We start from the raw sequence: 19,253 nt of genomic DNA, 5'->3' as shown, positions 1-19,253 counted from the left end.
TAAATAGAAAAACATTATTTTTTAGATTGATGGCTTTAGTAATGTGTATCTTACGTTCTATAGGTGCAATAGGTTTATACTGGATGGCGTTCAAAAGATAAGATTTCGTACTCAAAAATCTTTTTATAATTTTTGTGATTGTTTGAATCAGTATTGGTTTGAGCGCGCGTCAAAGATGGATACCAACAAAGAAAAAATACTCCATAGTTTACTGTTTTTCTTCGAACAAGGCAAAAACTTAAGCCAGGGGTCTGAAAATGTGATTAGTGTTTATGGTCTTGATACTTTAACAGCCAATGACGCGCTATGTTGGTTTCGTTTATTCCCTTCGGTAATTTGAATGTCAATGTTTGAAGGCCAATATCGAAAATGTGGATAAAATAAGGGAAATCGTCGAGTCCGACCGTCATTTAAGTACTGTTTTGATTGCCAAGAAGATAAACATTAATTGTTGTTTTTAAATTCCATTAAAAATAATGGATATATTTTTAATACGCCTATTATTTGTTGGTATTTAATTTATCAGCTAAAAATATTGTGCGCCTTGTTTTTAATCATTTAAGAGTTCTAAGATCTGCTCAACGATTTCATGTTTCCATATTTTTAAAGGCTTAAAAAGGGCTTGAAGGGGATCAAATTTTGCCAAATTCAGTTTATAGATTATATCTTTGTGCAGAGAAAAAAAATCTTAAGCCGAATACTAGACAACCTAATACAAATACATCGTAGGTAAGTGTAAAAAATGATGTATGTAAATATGTAGCAATGAATTTGCGAAAAAATAAATAGTGTGTACATAAATATGACTTATGGCATAAGTCAAGCACTTAAACAACTCATATTTGACACAAATATATAAATACATAATGATTGTAGATTATGGATGTTTATTCTTCAAGCAAATATTGAAGATACTTGGTGCGTAGTTGAAAAGTAGATATTTTGAATCTGGAATTTTAAAATGTTTAAAGTTAGCAAACTAGGGTAGATACATTTAAATAGCTTTGTACAAATGTTGCCAAATGATTTGCAATTCATAATCTTCAATGCAGCCACCATTGACTTTAGTCAATGGCCTTGATCCGCGACTGTAAGCTCTGACAGGTGGTAATATTCTAATTGGGGCTTATGGTGCTCCAATGCTCAATAATAGGCGTCTTTAGAGTTTCGAGAATAGGTGCCCTTGTCTGGAAGACCCTGGGCCTGACATTTGACCTGAAAAAATCATGTGAGCTGGCATCTGTATGGTGGGCACATTGTTTTCGGCCAGAATGGAATTTTGGTCGACAAAAATAACTAAATAGCCTTTGATAGTTGATCCAGTGCACCATATTGTATGTGCTCGTCCTGATATCAATACCGCCATGAATGGTATTTTCGACGTTGTAATTAGCCTATTTGCTTGCCGAAATTATGCTTTGGATCTCTTTTGGACATTGGTGTATATTTGGCGCCAAATAATGCAGCAATCTGGAATCTTTTGTCTGTTTGTGACGCCTTTTTTCAATTGATTGTGCTAATGTATTTTAAAAGACACACAATAATCGGAGTTTATTGTGTGATTGGAAGACCTATCAATTCTTTTTATGTTGTTTTCTTATTCTTCTCTTTTATATGTGTCCAAATTTCCACTACCCACCCAGTATGTATACATAAAGGTCATAAGTACCCAAATAACACTATGAAAGGTTATGGCTTGGTATTATGTATCCAAACATGACCTTATATCAAAATCGCTATACATATTATTATTATTTACATTGTGTACATTCAGGACTTGAACTAAATAAACAAAATTACTTCCACGTATACCTAGGTATGTTAGGGTGACAATCAAATCAATTTTTTGGAAAAGTTAATAGCTTAGGTTAAAAAAGGGTTCCTAATTGTACAAAAAAAATATTTAAGGAAAGTTTGAACCGTTTTGAAAAATATTTAAAGGTAGCTCAACAGCCCTAAAGTTTAGAAAATTTAGATTTTAAAAGAAAAATGAATAAGTACTTACTCAATTTATATTTACTTATTTAGACACAAGATTTATTTAGTTTAAATTGTTTATTTCAATTCATTTTCAAACTAGTATATTAATATTTTTTATAATATCATACATATAAATAATTTCTTATTGTAAATTTTAGAAAAACGCTAATGACTTTTGGTCTTCTTAGTGTTGGGGTAGATCCTTTGATGGTCTTCCGCGACTTGTAGAAGACATTAAAGTTGTCAACCGTCATTTGTGTTATTAACCCACAATATTATGTGATGAGTGCCACTCGTCTTTTCTGCCAGATCCTTGCATACGTGGAGCAAATCAACTTTTTCTGATGCTTCCATTTAGTCTTCCCTATCATTTCAAAGTGTTGTGTCAACTTCTAAAAGCTATCAAGCAGCTCCAAAATTTCCAGAATTTTTTTTTACTTCTTCTTGACAAAATATTAAATATTTTTATGAATAAAATCATTTCTTAGGTTTTTTGTCCTCCTGTGCTTAACTTTGAGAAGGCTAATCATTTCCCTTTTTGTAATTAAACTTACTCTATCATCGAATAAAGTGAATCGAACGAGGTCTTCCGAAAAATACCATAAAAGTTTAGAAAATTTGAAAGAGGCAGAATTGTAAATATGTCTATTAATTGAAAAAATTTCGATTAACAACTTCATTTGAGCGTTCAAAATAGAATTGGAGGCCTGTGATGATTGATTTTTTTAAGAAAGGAGCTTATAGTGACGATGCAACACACATACACTCTTGGAAAAAAAAATTAAATAACTAATTCCATTATATGGTGTCTTCAAGAAAATGGTGGATTTTTTTTTTTTTTTTTTGTAATTTTTCATGTAGAACACAAGTTCCATTATTTTTGTCGGTATTTGAACATATAATTTCAAAAAAAAATTAAGATTTGTTTTAATAAATATATAAGTACTCTTTGTCTAATTTAAAACTCACTCATAGTGTGTATTTGATACATCATAATGACAAAAAATAGCAGAGATCTGTTAAAATTATATTTTTTTTGTAGGTACCATCTTCAAATAGGACGACTTAGATTTTTATTTCTTGTTTTATGAGTTAAAATTGAATTAAATCGTCAATTTCTTTGAAAAAGTCATAAAAAGTTTACTATAGCCATGGTAATTAAAAATGTAAATTTTTTTGTTGAATTTAATATTATTAAAACGTAATTACAAATTTTCATATTTATCAGTCCAATAGTTGGGTTACAATATACAAAATAAATAAAAAGGAGGGGCATGAGCTAAACTTCAATGAACTTCAATTAACGTTATTTTGTACATATAAATATTATTTTTGTTGAAATAATTATAAAGTATATTTTATTGTAAATTTAAAAATGTAAAATATTGATTATTTTTACAAAAAAACTTTAATTTGAAATATATGGACAGTATTTAGGAAAATACTCAGTTTTTTCGTCGAAAATATAAATTTTCAATACTTTAAATATTTTTCAAAACTGTTCAAACTTTTCTTAAATGTTTTTTGAACAATTAGGAACCATTTTTCAACCTAAACCATTAATACTTTTCTGAAAAAGTTGATATTATTGTCACCCTTATGTATTTATTATATGCCTTTATGCGCAAATATAAAGCACTAATTAACCCATTTGTGTCATTTTAATCAAGATGTATTTTTGAGTCCATTTTGTTCGATAACGACACTGCACGTTGCGATATGAAATATATAAGTGTGTAACATCTGGAATTAAAATTTTGGATAAATAATTGTACTCTTTTTGAGTGTTTGATGTTGAGTATCACATAGCAATACTTATTGCATCCCTCAACCTTTCCTCTTCCAAATAAGCGAAAATAAAAACTTCTAATTAATTGCTATTATATCATTCTCTCCAACTATTAGAATATTCTCTTTTCAGAGTAATAATCGGGGATATCTCAATAATATAAGAATAATTTTTTTATATAAACTGACGAATATTCGTTAGAGAATACAAATATAGCTTACGCTCAATTTTACAAAAAATACAATTCTGGCTTTTTTTGTGGCCACAAATGTATATAAAAGGAATTGGAAAAGTATATTGGAAGAACATATAGCAGGGAAGGGTTGGATAGCCCAAAATTCCTCCATAATATTTTTCCATTTTTAGCCGTCCATATAATTACTAAAAAAGTAAGTACTTCTGTTGATTAATGACGTCATTGGAAGCATCTCCCCGGATCGTCAAATATTTACATGTTAATGGTCTACAATATCGTCTATTTTAGTGTTAATGTATACTGAAAATATCTATCGTGGAAAATATTTAGAGCGTCAAAGATTTAAATGAGGAGATTGTTACCGACTAGACTTGGAGTCAGCTGTTGTTGGGATATTTATGCTATTATATTCTTCTTTTTTTTTAATCTTTCTTCTTTTCTTGATTGTCAAATAATATATAAGTATATCATACAGCCAGGGAATTAAACAGTTGACGTGATCTTACACGACACTAGCGCCTCGGGCAATCTGTACTTAGATATGGTTCATACTGCTAATAACACAAACTCCAAGTATTAGGGGTTCCTCCAGGGACGGGGGCTGTAGACCCCTCGAAGTATAATTTTTGACACTCCTGAGAATACATATATGAATGTTTGGAAAATGAGTTTTAAATCTTTATAATTTACGCCCGTCTAAAATATTTTTAGGTAGTTGGCCATTTGAAGTGTTTTTTTAATTATTTAATGCTGCTATTATTATTCTGTGATTCTTGAGGAGGGAATACTCAAATAAAAAGTAACCAACCAAGAGTGAAAGTACTCTAGAAAAAAGAATATTAACACTAAAGATTTATTGGGGGTTATTGATATATGTTTTTGTTGGAGTCAGAGTAGAATTGAGGATCAACATCGGAGTAATTCCTTGCTAGAAACGGAGTGGGATTCATATGTATTTCCTTCATCTCACGGTCACTTGTAGCTATTCGAATAAAATGTGATGACAACTAAGTTTTCCCAAACATTTGTTTATATGGTCAAGCTTACCATACCATTTTTGGGTTTCTTTGTTAAACATATCGGTAGAGCTTAATATTTACAACTCTACATATTACTTTGCAATGAATATTGTATCTACATAATACGTGCAAAATAATTTTATGTACATAGTTAAACATGTCCGTATTTCCTAGTGTTTCTCTATAAATAGCATGGCAATAATTGTCGATACATAGGGTCTAGAACTATTTATAGAAGTGTGTACATGAATGGAACAAATTGTAATAATAATCATATCTATGGTTATATGGTAATAACCATTTTATGCTGCTCATAAGAATAACTGATCAGACGTTGCTTTTTATTTTCTTTCTCTACGTTTTAAAAAATTTACATCACGCTGTTACCTTGATTATATTTCAATGCCTTTCTTCCAAAAAGAATACAAAAAAGGCTCAAAACCATGTGGTAGTTTGCCAAATAAGTCAATTATAACACCTTATATTTATCAGTTAAGTACTCCCAGACTATCTTTGTCATATTATTTATCCACAAATTCAAAAATGAATTAAATAAATATATATAAATATTTCATAATATTCAAATCCTATATATAATTTTGTTCGATACTGTATCATAATTAGTGGTGGGGCTTGTGTAAGGGCGCAAGGAGAAGGCAGAAGCGAGACATATTATGGTATGACTGAATTAAGACCATTGTTAATATCAAATGTTTTTTATAAGATTTAGGGGGTAGAAAATGAATTACTTTTATAAAAAGGAGAAACTTCTACATTTAAAATAGCATTAGTACTTGGAAAATATAAAAATTATATTTTAATTTATATTTATCTTTTATAAAGAGTTTTTAAATCAATTTACAATCACGCGTGATTATATCATTCAAAAAAGAGAAAAAAGACTAGACGCATGAACCGTTTTTCTTTTTCTAATCGCTCTAATAACTTTTTTTATTTGCATGTATGCATATCTTGTATACGTCAAGGAATCAGCAAGAAATTGTATCCCTGTTCTTTTAGAAACAGAGTATAAGTATAGAATAACTAATTAGTAATTATGAAATAGACATGACATCAAGGGTTACAAGTAAATTGACAGCTGAAAACAAAGTACAGAGGATATTTTTGTGTTACCAAGGTAATGCTGTGACATACATAGACTAATACATCATACATACATAGATACCAATATATTATATGTTTATGATGGTTCTACAGAGTATGATATAAAACCATATTTTATGTGAGTAGCGGAAAACATTAAAATTAATTTAAAAACTCTGCAAGAAGTTTTATTATAAATTATTTGTGCATTTTCAAAAAGTGCAAATGAGATACAATCGTCGAGGAGAATGAGTTATTACTATTAATATCATAATTCATAATTCAAATATATGTACATATTAGATGCAATAAATATTGTTCAAGTGTTTCTTGTTTTTTTTCAATGTGTTTAAAAACAGAAGAGGCGTCAGAGGGGTTTCCAAATGCCTTCCTAAATATAATATTTTTCAATTTTAATCGATAAGTATAGCGTGTCTTAAAGAAGAGTGCATCATCAGTGCTGTTTTTATAGGGGCTATTTGAGGAAATTCTTCTATACCTTACATTTAACTTAAAAAGTTAAAAGAAAAAAGGTTTTAAATTATTTTCAAAAAAAAAAAAAAAAAAAAAAAAATTCAAGTTTCTTTAATTTAAAAGTTTGAAATTCAATTAATGTTTTTAAAGGAGCCAGCACATACATATTTGCCATAGGTCCTGTGAAAAACAGTGAGTAGCACTGATAATTTCTGGAGTAGTTATGCTCTATATTTGTCAAACAAAGTTTTTGTTTGACGACGCTTAATAACTCAGAGAATGGTAAGTACTACTCCTAGCTAACTACTATAAAAGTAAAGTACTTCAGTGTATTCATTGAATTTTTTCAGTAAACTTTCAGTATCTTTCATGCACCATAATATTGTATCCTTATTCTTAATTAAGGCTAAATTAAAGAATGTATCATGGTCAAATCAATGTATTTCTTGAACATATACATATAGAACTAAAGCAGGAACTTATATTTTTTAACTGAGAGTATTTAAATAACTTTATTATAATAAAAAAAACAGACAAACAGAATGATATTTAATCTAGGAATGTACCTATAAGATGCTGAATTTCAATTTGCTTCAATGAACATCACATGGATATTATAAATTAGCATGATATAATTCCTTATTTGTAGTTATACAAAAAGTTCCATATAACTGTATAATATGAGGAAATAGAGTATATCAATATATAATTTAATCAAAGAACCCATTATTATTAGATATGCATATGTCAATATAATATAAAGTCTTCTATCTATTCCTGTATGTATAATTTATTAAAAAATTTAGGCTTTTAAGAACTAAGTTAGGTTTTAATTTGAATGATAAAAGAAAATTGTTGGAGTATTTTATAAGTATTGAGGTAATGTAATTATAAATATCCATTAATGTGGTTAATATATTTTTTTATTTATTTTTGATAGTTTAAAATCAAAGATTTTTTTTTTTTTTTTTCATTGGGAATTTTTAGACTTCGGTTAGAAATCGAGAATTTTTTTATTAAAAGTAACAGACTAACTGTTTTTCCTTTTGCTTATTCAAAAATGAATAATTTCCCCCTTGGTCTCATAACTCTGTTTTATAGACGTGCCATTATTAGGGTTGGGTGATAACTTAAGTTGGTTTTTTTAAGTACTATGCTGTTACACCTCAAAACCCCTTTCTAGAAATGTATAACACATGATGGTTACTTTAAATTTTGTCTCTTACAACTTCAGATAAAAATATAAGCAAATTTAGCTGTTTTCTTCAAATCTACATATATTGTGCCTATTCATAAACTTTAAGTATCTGAAACATTAAATTAACAATTCATAAACATATAATTAAATATATATTAATTGTAGATCCGATGTGAGTATTCTTAAAAAATAGTTTCTAACATTAGATAAATATTATACCTATATAAAATGAGTACAAACATAAAGTGTGAAAGTGTTACCATACAAACTAATAATATGTAAGCAACACTTATAGACAGTGATGATAATTATGATCCTTTTGGGTATGATACAAAACAACCCAATTATCAACATGGTAAACCTGACAATTTAGTAAATGTTTTTTGAGGAGAGCTGCTTAGCTATCAAGACGTTTCATCAGATCAACTACAAGCAGCTGTTATGAGGAAGGGGGAGAGGGAAATCAACAAGGACATGGGCAAGAGTTACTTCCATGTCGATCTTCAATTCTAATCTGAGTTGAACGAGGATTTATTATGATAACTCTGCAACAACTCCTTAGGGTTTCTCTTAAGGTCTTGTTTTGAGCACATGCAAATGTTCAATCCGATTTCGTATATATCAATAATATGTTGTATGTAGTAGAAAAGGAAGTTCACGCCTCAAGAATTAATCACTAATTAGTTATTAATAATTATAACAGCTGAGGAAAAATAAATTTACTGGTAAGCTAAAAACAATGTACTACATAATATATGTAGTGCATTTACTACCATTTGAGTCTCCAAGTCTGTACCAGGGACATAATTTGTGTAGTACTTAAAGTATTACAATCTTCAAATTAGTGCTGTTTGATTTAGCGGTAATATATGTAATGACACTTAGAACTCGTACTTGTAGACCTATTATGTCATGAAAATAATTGCCTGTAGATGATGTGAACCCAGCATTTTTGTTTTATATTTTTAGTGGAAAAAGTGTATAAATGTTCATATTTTGATATATTAAAGTATAAATAATTACGGGTAATAACCTGAGCTCTTTCTCTTACGTACAAGTCGAGAAAATGACACTAGAACGTGATCCAGGAATTTCCATTCATGCACTCCAAACAGTCGGGCATCTCCAGGACTACCGTCTACGCCGTCTGCAAGTCCAAAACGTCGAAAAGAAAGAATGTCTGTGTCAAAAAGGTCCAACTAGACCCCGGAGGAGTTAAAAAAAACAGCCCACGTCAATCCTCTCAATTCCATAAGGGCCCATGCAAGATATCTCAGAGTTTCAAATCAGACTACCCAGAGAACTATAAAAAAGAGCCTTATGAAGGCGCAGAGGTTCCAGCAATGAAAGAAACCCATCTCCTATGTTGCAAGACTCTTTTGAATGAGTCTTTTCAGTTCTTTTGAACTCTTTTTGGCCACCCTACATCCCTGATGCCTTGAATATATCTTTTGGATGCATCTCAAGGGGAAAGACCTGTAGTGTTCTTCATCCAAACACCAAGGCCTTCAAAGCCGCTGTCGGGCAGCACTAAGACGCCATGGCAAAGGGCTACATATGCGGTGACAGGCCTTCAGCCACTACCTGGAAGACATCATAGCTGCTAAGGGGGTTTATATTAATAATTAAGAGATGTAAGACCCACATCTGTTTATAGTACTAATTTTTTGAAATTATCTTGTTAATTAATAAATTATATCTTGTAGAAGTTTAAAATTAAAAGTGTTCAGATTTTAATGGAAACTTAATTAGAAACTTTTAGGAGGATCAATTCTCCCTAACCGAAAAAATGTGGACTAGCGACGCCACTATTGGTCACAAGCCTTCTCATTCAGAGAAAGATAATTGTCGAAGTTTAATGATCATAATATGGGAAGTCCTTCAAATAGTCGATGATCACGTTGAGCTATGTGCTAATTTACCTTAAATGTACACTTTTGAGTTCAATTGTATCTCCATACTCAATCATTAAGAGATCATAACTAGATTGTTCCTTAGGTGCTTACTTTAATGAATGTTTGATTAATCTCTCTTCTTATAGAACGAATAGATGTACGTTATATTATTTCTACATATATTTGATAATGAAAATATATGATATGAAGTTTGGCCATCAAATATGGCGTGGATGTTCAAAAATGTATATTTTAAATCCATCATTTTCCCGGAAGGAAAATTCTATTTTGTATTACCATTGAATCCATTTAGTAATAAATACTCATATATTATAAATTAAATTTGTATAGGCGAACAAGACGAACAGAAATGTTCTACTCATTTGCTTGTTTCACTACCATGAAAACGAGTTGTTTTGAGAGAAAAAAACAGCCTTCATAATTGTAAATATAATATTTGTATTTTTTGTAGGTACATATAGCATACTATGATCATTCGAAGAATTTTGTAGGTCTGCTTACTTGCTTGCGATGTAAGTACATGCGTTCTTGCATTTTCCTCCTATATATTTTAATGAGGAAGAGTTTTGACGATTTTTGCTTACATAGATATACATATATAGGCAATAGTGTTGTTGTGACTCGATCCAAGACCAATTTTTTCTTCCGGTTCCCTCAATAGTGACTTTGTATGTATAGAGCGAAAGATATTTTCTCACCTTTCCTCATTTACGGGTTGTACAAATATGATTTATACAGCACATTTGACTCAACTTTTTAAATTTTGAAACACATATGACGTCATAGAATAGGGATTAGACTGAATTTTAAATGTGACCGATCTAGACCGAATTTTTCTGGCTCGGTCTAAAGTGATTTTTCTAGACCGTGTTGCACCGATATTTCGGTATAGGCTGATATCTCAGACCGTAGACAAAAATTTAATAATTTTCAAATTGTGACTAATTTTTCGTATGGGAGGAACTATAGCCCCCCCCCTCCCCCCCACTTAAGGTATTTTTCCTTTTTAATAGGAAATTTAATATAGGAAATGTAATTTTTTTATACTTTTTTTCCAAAAAATTAAATTTTGTTTTGTTTTGGTCCAAATATATATACCAATTTTAATCGTTCTCAATATATGAACAAATTTTCTCCCCATCTCCCTTATTAATGAGCTGTACAAATCTGGTTTCTGCAACACACTTATCCTTAAATGACGTTATTGTAGGCCAATCTTCACAATTTTGAAACACTACTCACGTCATCAACAACTCATTTATAGAATTCAGGCAGACTGTATTTTAAATGAGACGAATCCAGACGGATTTTTTCTTTGTACACACCAAATTTCTTTAGAGAACCGAATTAATTCCTTCAACAAAAAATCATAACATAATCCGTCAAGGATTTTGAGACCGGGCCTCAACACTAGTAGGCACATTCTAAATGCATTCCTAACCTTGTTCGTCTTCTTCATCTGCTAAGGAGTTGGACTTCAAGGGTATGAAAAGATTTCTTGAGAAAAATATGTTATACATTCATTTACTTACAAGATTGTTTCTTCTTTTTTTTACCCTTTTCATGTCTAGTTTATGTGTATCATGTGTCTAGGGAATTAAGTTCTAGTACTCATTGCTTGAAGGAAGGAGAGCCCTGAGGAGATCACACCACATATTTCGTAGTAGATGCTGTTCCCTAAATAAAAATATGCAACCGACCTAATTGCAATGCAGTTTAAAGTAATATAACCAAACAAAACAAAAGGAAATTGAAAACAAGTGCATTTTGGAGTAGCTTTGTTAATTAATTAATAAAATCCAATTAAAACATTATAGGAATGAGTCTAGGGGTAATGCAATATTAAACGTTTCAAGACACAAACAATGTCTAGAATTAAATTCTACATATTGTAGAGTATAGTTTAATCAACGTACATAAATATTTATTAGTTCATATTTTAAAACAGGTATATGGACGGACAAACTACCAGTATCTACTCTCGCCTTTGTAAATTCTTTCTAACTTCACTTTAACAATCAGAACAAAGAATAAACCATTAATTCACTCATCTCAAAAATAACAAATACTATATTTTATTCAGAAACATTGATACCTGAACTTTTTTTGTGTACAAGTAGAGGTTTTATATTATACAAGTAGGTTTAAATGTCGGTAGGGAAGTCAAACTTTATTCGAATTTTTATTTATTTTAATCGATTATTTATAAAACATTTTCCCAATACATTTTTTTCTAAAATAATTAATTATTAATGTTAATTATCCTTATTTATTCAGAAAAGCGATGTAAAGCTTATTTACTATAATGTTCCATTATTGAAGAATGAAAATATTTTTTTAAATATAATCAATAGTTTGATGGCAATGTTTGTATATGGGGCCCGTCAACACAAAAACAAGCTAGATTTTTTTTCAAAATTGAGTGTGGATTACACTTGTATTTTTCAACGAATGACAGTCATTTTCTACCAACAAACGCACTTGGGAAACATTATTAACCTTTTAGGCTGGACGCAAATTGCACTAAAAGTAACAAAATTGAGCTCGAAAATGCCGTAATCAAGCTATTAACATTGTTTCACAATTCAATGAGAAATAGTCTCGCTCTACTTGGGAGGAATGATCTATTTTACAACTAATTTCAGGCCTTTTTTTCATTCTTTTTTTTTTTTTTTTGAAGAAAAAAAGATTGAGAGACCTAAAGAAGAAATATGTCGAGTATCTAAAAGAATTTCAATCATTATAGAAGTAGCAAATAGCTGACATAAAGGTAACTTTCAATTTTTTCGCAAGTTTCTTAAAGTTGTGCATTTGTACTCACGTGAAATAATCGCCAATTTCTATAGCAAAAGCTCTTTGAGTCACTCAAAGCTGTGCAGGGACTCATTTTCTGAATGTCAAAACTTTGGAGTAATTTTCTGCATTAAAATATTAGTTTATTAAATATTTCATGTGAGGCTAATTGACACACTCTAATTTGGGTTCATTTACACATATTAACGGTTATAGCAAGGAGGGGATAAGTAATATTTTCTTTTCCTAATTTGTTATTAGATACACTTTGCATTATTAATATAGGAGATACAGAAATGCCTAAATAGGGGGAAAACTATTTTAACATGTTCACGAAAAAAAAAATCAAATTTTGTCCATCTTTAAAACAAGAAAAACTATATAGTTAAGTCTACCTAATTGAAGTTAGCCCTTCCAGATATTCAGATTATAAATAGAAGCTTTGTTTTGAAAATATGTATGTATACATAGGTATATAAAATGTGTATTTCTAATAACTTAATAGAGAAAGTCCAAAAGACCAACCCCCTGCAGCAAGGAGATCTTGAAATCTGTAGGTAGCAAAATGCAAAGCACATGATCAAATGATATCATGTAAAATAATTACCCTCTCTCTTTTTATCTTACATATAACGCAAAATTACTCACGTCATGGAATTCCAACGAAATACTTATACTAACCTATTTATAATTAAAAAAGTAATATCGAACAATTTAATGAACGCCAATGCTATTTGTATGCTGACGCAGGGATGATGTCATACTATTGCAAATGACACTGGTCAATCAAATACTATTCGTTTAAATTGTGGTTTTACACAAGTGTTACATAATCACTTACAAATCTTGTATATATATGATGGTTAATATTGACTTCCATTATCTTAATATGTAGGGGTTCGTCGGTGCTTAATATTGGACTTGAAATCGGTTCTGTCCCTATCTTTAGTCCTTCAAAAACCTCTCATATTCTAAAATATCTAAAGGGTTGTCATTAGGGGTGGACTGGAGAGGCTGTAGCTCACCTCCCAAGTTCAGGTATTTTCACTAGACAAATTAATTTTTTAAATTTTTTTGGAAGTGATGTAGATTTTTGATTTTTTTTTCCCCAAAAGAATTAATTTCTTGAGAATCGCTATGGGTTTTTGAAAAAAAAATCAAAAAAAATTTTTTTTTTGTGAGTAGGTATGAATTTTTGTAAAAAAAATGAAAAATTTAATTTTTGAACTTTTTTTAGAAAAAATAAAATTATTTGTGAATAGTTGTGGGTTTTTTGAAAGTTTTCGCAAAAACATTAATTTTTCTAATTTTTCCCAAAATTTTAATTTTTGAATTAAAAAAAAAGGAATTAAAACCAAGCCCCCTCTCAAAAAAAAAAAATGATCCTACGGACTTCCTTGCACCATCTATAAACAAGACCTATTTACTGCAAATATTTTTAATTAAAGTTCAATTCAATTTTTAAGTATACCACAAATATCTTTGATGTGTGATCAAGATTATAGTTTGCCACTATTAGTATTTATCATTATAATTAAGCTATTATTAAGGGGCAAAACAAGACCACGTGACCAACATTTGTACAAGCTTGTGGTTCAATTGTCACTTGTTTTTCCCGCTAGGTTGTGTTGAGTATTTGTCCTTAACTAACAACGCAGCTGCCATTAATTCACATTTTTAACTCTCTGTTAGTAAACTGGGATATTAAACAACCCAAGGCTTATAAAAAAACGTCTTATTCCCTTGGTTCTACATTTTATTTCTATATACTTCTCAAACATTTAATCAGATTATATGCATTTCTTTGTTTATCTTGGTAATCACTTGTTTAGGATGTATTCATATATTAAGCCTTTTTTAAAGGAGGTTTAGCCTATTTAATTTAGTATTTTATTTAATAGTCCTTCCTTTCATTTTTATTTTGATTAACTAAATTCCTATTTTTTTTTTAAATTTGAGAATTGAGGTATAAAAGGTAGATACAAAAATTTTAATACTGTATGTATTATTTTATATAAAGCACCTAACCTCATCAAAAACAGATGAGTATTAAACAGATTTTAATTTTTTTAAATATTATCAAAAATTGAAATTTAATACTAAAATTTTTGAATAAGAATTTAATTTTTCTCCATTTCTTATATTCAAACAAGTATTTTAATTAATATTTTACGTATGCCAATTAGATGGGATGTTTAAATAATGATACAAGATTTAAATGAAGTAATTATTATAATCGTTCAACAGTTTATAATGTATTAATTTTGTTTTTTGGGTTTCGTTTTTACCCAGTTCACTAACAGAGGATTGTCTGAATCAACAAATTAAATCCTGGAATGGGAAGGATCAGTTACATATGTCATAAGAGAAAAGTAGAAAAATAAAAAAATAAAGTGACGTCATCTGTGGTATCATAAAAAGCTACAACTTGCGTAGGGAAAAGTATCTCTACGACTATGCATTCGCTAATTTGTTTTAAATCTTTAATTATAACCATTTAAAGTAGCCGAGATTGATTGATGATGACGTCACATGTTCATATCTATCATAACATCATTCAGCAAAGATTATTTCAATAAACGTTTTTGCGTCCGAGATAGACGTGCTCTTAAGAGTTAGGCTCAGAAATTGGGTACCGATACACTCCTAACAATATGATATTACCATTTGATACAGAGAGAGGGAAATCTAGTGGTATTTGGGTAGGCCTACATACAATAAATAATAGATTACATAAGAACTTTACATATTTATGTATATTCCAGTAAGTATAACTTGATATCTGTATACATATATTTATGATTTGCATTTAACGGTTATTGAATCTTTTTTTCTTTCTTCTCATAGTGACTGACATATTGTTCATATTATGATAATACTATAATCCTTTCAAGAGCAGACAACGTCTAATATTCAAAAAAGTATTTGTGCATAAAGTATCAATCAGTCTATAAAACACATATTTTAAACTTAAAACGATCATAATCAAATTGAAACGCTGAAGCTCTTTGTTAAAATATGTATACATTAAATTAGCAGATCAAGAGTCATTCAAATAGATACATGCTAAACGGCTATGACAAAAACTTAATGTCTTTGGATTTATACATATAATATGTAAGATAATATAAACAAATGGGATCCACTGAGCCATAGGGATATTAATAGAAGGAAATGGTAGATCATCGAGATAGATCAAATGAATAAGCTTTTGCAATATATGCTCATATATAGCAGAAGGGTATCCCTTGTTCATAATCTGAACGTCCTGATTGGTTAAACTCAAATCATTTCGCGTTAATTATATGCAAATATCCATACTATTAAATAGAGAAAACATATTCATTTTGAAAAATGGTTCATATGTGCTCAACTGAATGTATTTGACAAATTAGTAATGTGACTTAGGACATAACCAGATTCGCTGGTACTAAATAGATTTTGCTTAGTTGGTCAATAACAATATTTCTTGTGTTTTGATGAGTATTTCAAAAGTGTGTATTGAACCTTCTGTCTCGGCTATAATTAAATAGAGAATGGGTCCAATAGTTGGGAATAAGCAAACCAGCAGTTACTTTTAGGGATAAGTGAAGTTTGTGGAAGGCTTAAGGAGTACTTCGATTACTATGGCTATGCCTTCATACCTTACTCATTTCTATTTATGAGAGAAGAAAGATTGAAGGCTGCAATGATGCTTCCCTTGTGACATTGTAACAGAGCGCAAAGTGCATGTAACTCAATCCATTCTATCGAAATAAACAACATATTTAATTAATCTATTGTTGTTTTTCTTGCATAAAAAAAGGACCAAAAACATATTTTAACAAAGAGATCCTTTTAATTTGCTTTGTGTGACAATACACACACACTAATTTATAAATACATAACTGTGTATACATCCAGGGGAATTATACTTGTTTAAGTCTTATATATCTTTGTTAAGATAACGAGGATCTAATATGGAGCCTTCCAACATCTGTTAAAAGTACCCTCTCTATGTATATATGTAGACACGATTTGGGGCAATAATAACATCTGGGCTGCCTAGCTATAGGTAATGATTTATCATGCTTTTGCTTTGGTTTAACGACAGTACTAATTATTATTTATTTATTTTTGTGTTTTTTGTAAAAGAAACAAAAAACTCCTTACTCGTTGTGCTGAAGAGATGTTGAAATTATGAATTATAACAAGGCCATTATGTATGAAGAAACAAGGTTATATGAGTTTTATTATTGTTATTCAACACAATTTAATCAGATGTTGGCGGGGTTATTGCCCAGGAAATAAATTTTTTTAAAGAAAAAAATACGAATTATTACATTTTTTTTTTTAATTCTTTGGATAGTATCAGAAGGTGAGTTCTTCTAAGATAAATGCCTTCATTTCCGTATATTGAGAAAATATCTTAGTACATGGGTAGAAACATTGAGGGTCATGAATAAAGAAACAGATCAAGTTATAATTAAATGCCAGACATACTTCCTAGACACTAGTTTGAAACTCTTATTACTTAGATACCTACCTCTTGCATGATCAACTCAGGAGGATTTGTGTACAAAATATAAGAAATTAAGATAACATAACATAAAAATCATATACCCATACACAAACATTATTCTATACTACAGGGTTGCGCAGTAAAACGTGGACTGTCGGGCCTCCTGACCTTCATAAGCTCTGTGAGAAGGTTGCGTGGGAACCTCGTGTATGAGTAAAATCCCAAATTGCCCTTCATAGCCCTCCCAATGGTCTTAGCAGGCACAAAGAAGTCGTTGGCGAGACGACTAATAAATTTAGTGTGGTCTTCCTTGATTTTCTTCTCCAAGCTGAACAGGAGCTCTTGATCCCTTCTTTAATTGTGTTCTCTAATTCCTACTTTCTTGGAGAGGTCTTCTACTTCACTCATCATCTTGGTCAGATTGAAAACCAGGCTCCTGGAGTACTTCAAAATGTCCATAATCCTTCCTTCCTCAACGTGTGAATCCAGAGGATTTGAGAAGTGTTGCGTTTGAGCTTTTTGCTCACTCATGATAAAAAGATGACGAAATGTGTATTATAGTGTTTTTATGTACAAAAAATGGATGAACCAGAATGTCAAAAAATACTCACTAAACCTTCCAATGTTAGTGATAAAATTAACATTAATTGACAACCCACGTTTTCTTGTCCAATATTAATCGATGGCTTCAAATATGTAGCAACACATTTGCAGCTAAAATAATCAGAGATAAAAATCGCTTATTGAAGTGTATAATTAGTTTTTCAATATGATTTTATGGATATTTATCAAATGCTATATTTTGACAGAATCTAAAAATACTTCAACGAAGGTGTTAAGCCTCAGCAAATATTTCATAATAGGATGGCTCTTATTGTTATCTATGTTGAAAGATTAAAAAAAGAAAGATTTGAAGGAAATAATTAACCTTATTTGATAGTGCACATTCCCCTGATTTCAGTGGTACCAATATTCTCTTAAAGTAATTTGATTTTTTTACAAAGACTATGATATGAGTTCCTTTTCTCCGCTTCTAAAATTATAATGTGTAATGTTTCTGGATACAAATTCGCACAGATGGTAACGTCAGCTTCATAAATTTTTGTCAAATTATATTTGAAATATTTGTGTAAGTGGGAAATTTTCAAAAAGTATTCATAATTTAAATAATGAAAGATATATATCCCTAATATTATTTCAATCTTGCAATTTAAAGAAAAAACTTCCCTTTCCTTCAACAGGAAAAAATAGTTTTGTGTCGGTTTTTATTTGAGTATAAAAACTACAGTTCCGTTCCGTTAAGTATTGGTAAGGTCCAGTTCAGTACTTACATGCACCCAAAAGGTGTAGTCGAAGGGGTTGGCATCAGGCTGTAGGGGCCAAAATTGTCATAAAAGTGAGTTCGAAAGAACTAGAGACGCATTCAAAAGAGTCTTGCTACGATGGAAATGGGGTTCTTTCATTTCTGGTATTAAAAGTGGCATCCACACCATCACAATGTTCTTTCCACCCACTTTCTTGATAGCTCTCAGGATAGTCTGGTGTGAAATTATTAGATATTTTGCATGGGCCCACAAGGACATGAAAGGATTGACCTGGGCATATTTCTTTAAATCCTTCAGGGTCTAGTTGCACCTTTTTGAGAGAGATCTTCTTTCTTTCCGTCGTTTCGGACTTACTGACGGAGTAGATGGTAGTCTTGAAGACGATCAACTGCTTGGAGTGCGCAAATGGAAATTTGTCGATCCCTTTCAAGTGTCATTTTCTCGACTTATATGTTAGCTGGTGAGCTCAGCTTTGTTTGTTTTGTAACTAATTATTTATGCTTCAATATTTCGAAATATGAATAAGTTTCATTCACTCAACTTTAATTAATTATTCAATTATTTAGTGTTTAGATTTGGATGGACCACCTAGTATAAGAAGAAGGATCAATGACTGAAATGGGGAGGAAAAGGAAAACAAAATGACGGCGATAGACTTCCATGTATCTAAAATTCCATGGGTGAGATAAGTAAAAGTAAAATATTCATTTTTAAGACCCACCCTAATGTATTAGTATCAGTTATTTGGTAATTTGAAGTTCTAAGTACATTTTGTGACTTTATGTCCTTAAATTGTGTTTATTTTTTCCCTCAATTTCTTGTAGGAAAGCAAAATATTTTTGTTTTTCCGTACTTAGTTAACATTTACACATGCTACCTGAAAAATTATAAATATTTCTAGCTTTGACACTTTATTATTGTTTTTCTTGGCAATAAATAGGCACACTTTTTTTGACAA

At 30.3% G+C, this 19,253-nt stretch overlaps 1 protein-coding gene across 3 annotated transcripts in view; it reads right to left on the bottom strand.

Annotated features, from left to right (window-relative positions):
• The window catches only part of LOC121131846 (chymotrypsin-like protease CTRL-1), a 117,808-nt gene that overhangs the window by 31,937 nt on the left and 66,618 nt on the right, over positions 1-19,253 (bottom strand). Inside the window, exon 2 of one of the 3 annotated variants that reach the window (XM_071894047.1) lies at positions 12,498-12,579. The exons of the other annotated variants lie outside the window; for them this stretch is intronic. The gene's annotated coding sequence lies outside the window, so the exon portion shown is untranslated. The remainder of the gene's footprint in view (positions 1-12,497; positions 12,580-19,253) is intronic. 3 annotated transcript variants of the gene reach the window in all.

Source organism: Lepeophtheirus salmonis, chromosome 1 (genome assembly GCF_016086655.4).
Source record: "Lepeophtheirus salmonis chromosome 1, UVic_Lsal_1.4, whole genome shotgun sequence".
In the NCBI taxonomy this organism is placed as follows: domain Eukaryota; kingdom Metazoa; phylum Arthropoda; class Copepoda; order Siphonostomatoida; family Caligidae; genus Lepeophtheirus; species Lepeophtheirus salmonis.
The sequence above is the reverse complement of the archived record's forward strand: the minus strand, read 5'-3'. Positions and strand labels throughout refer to the sequence as shown.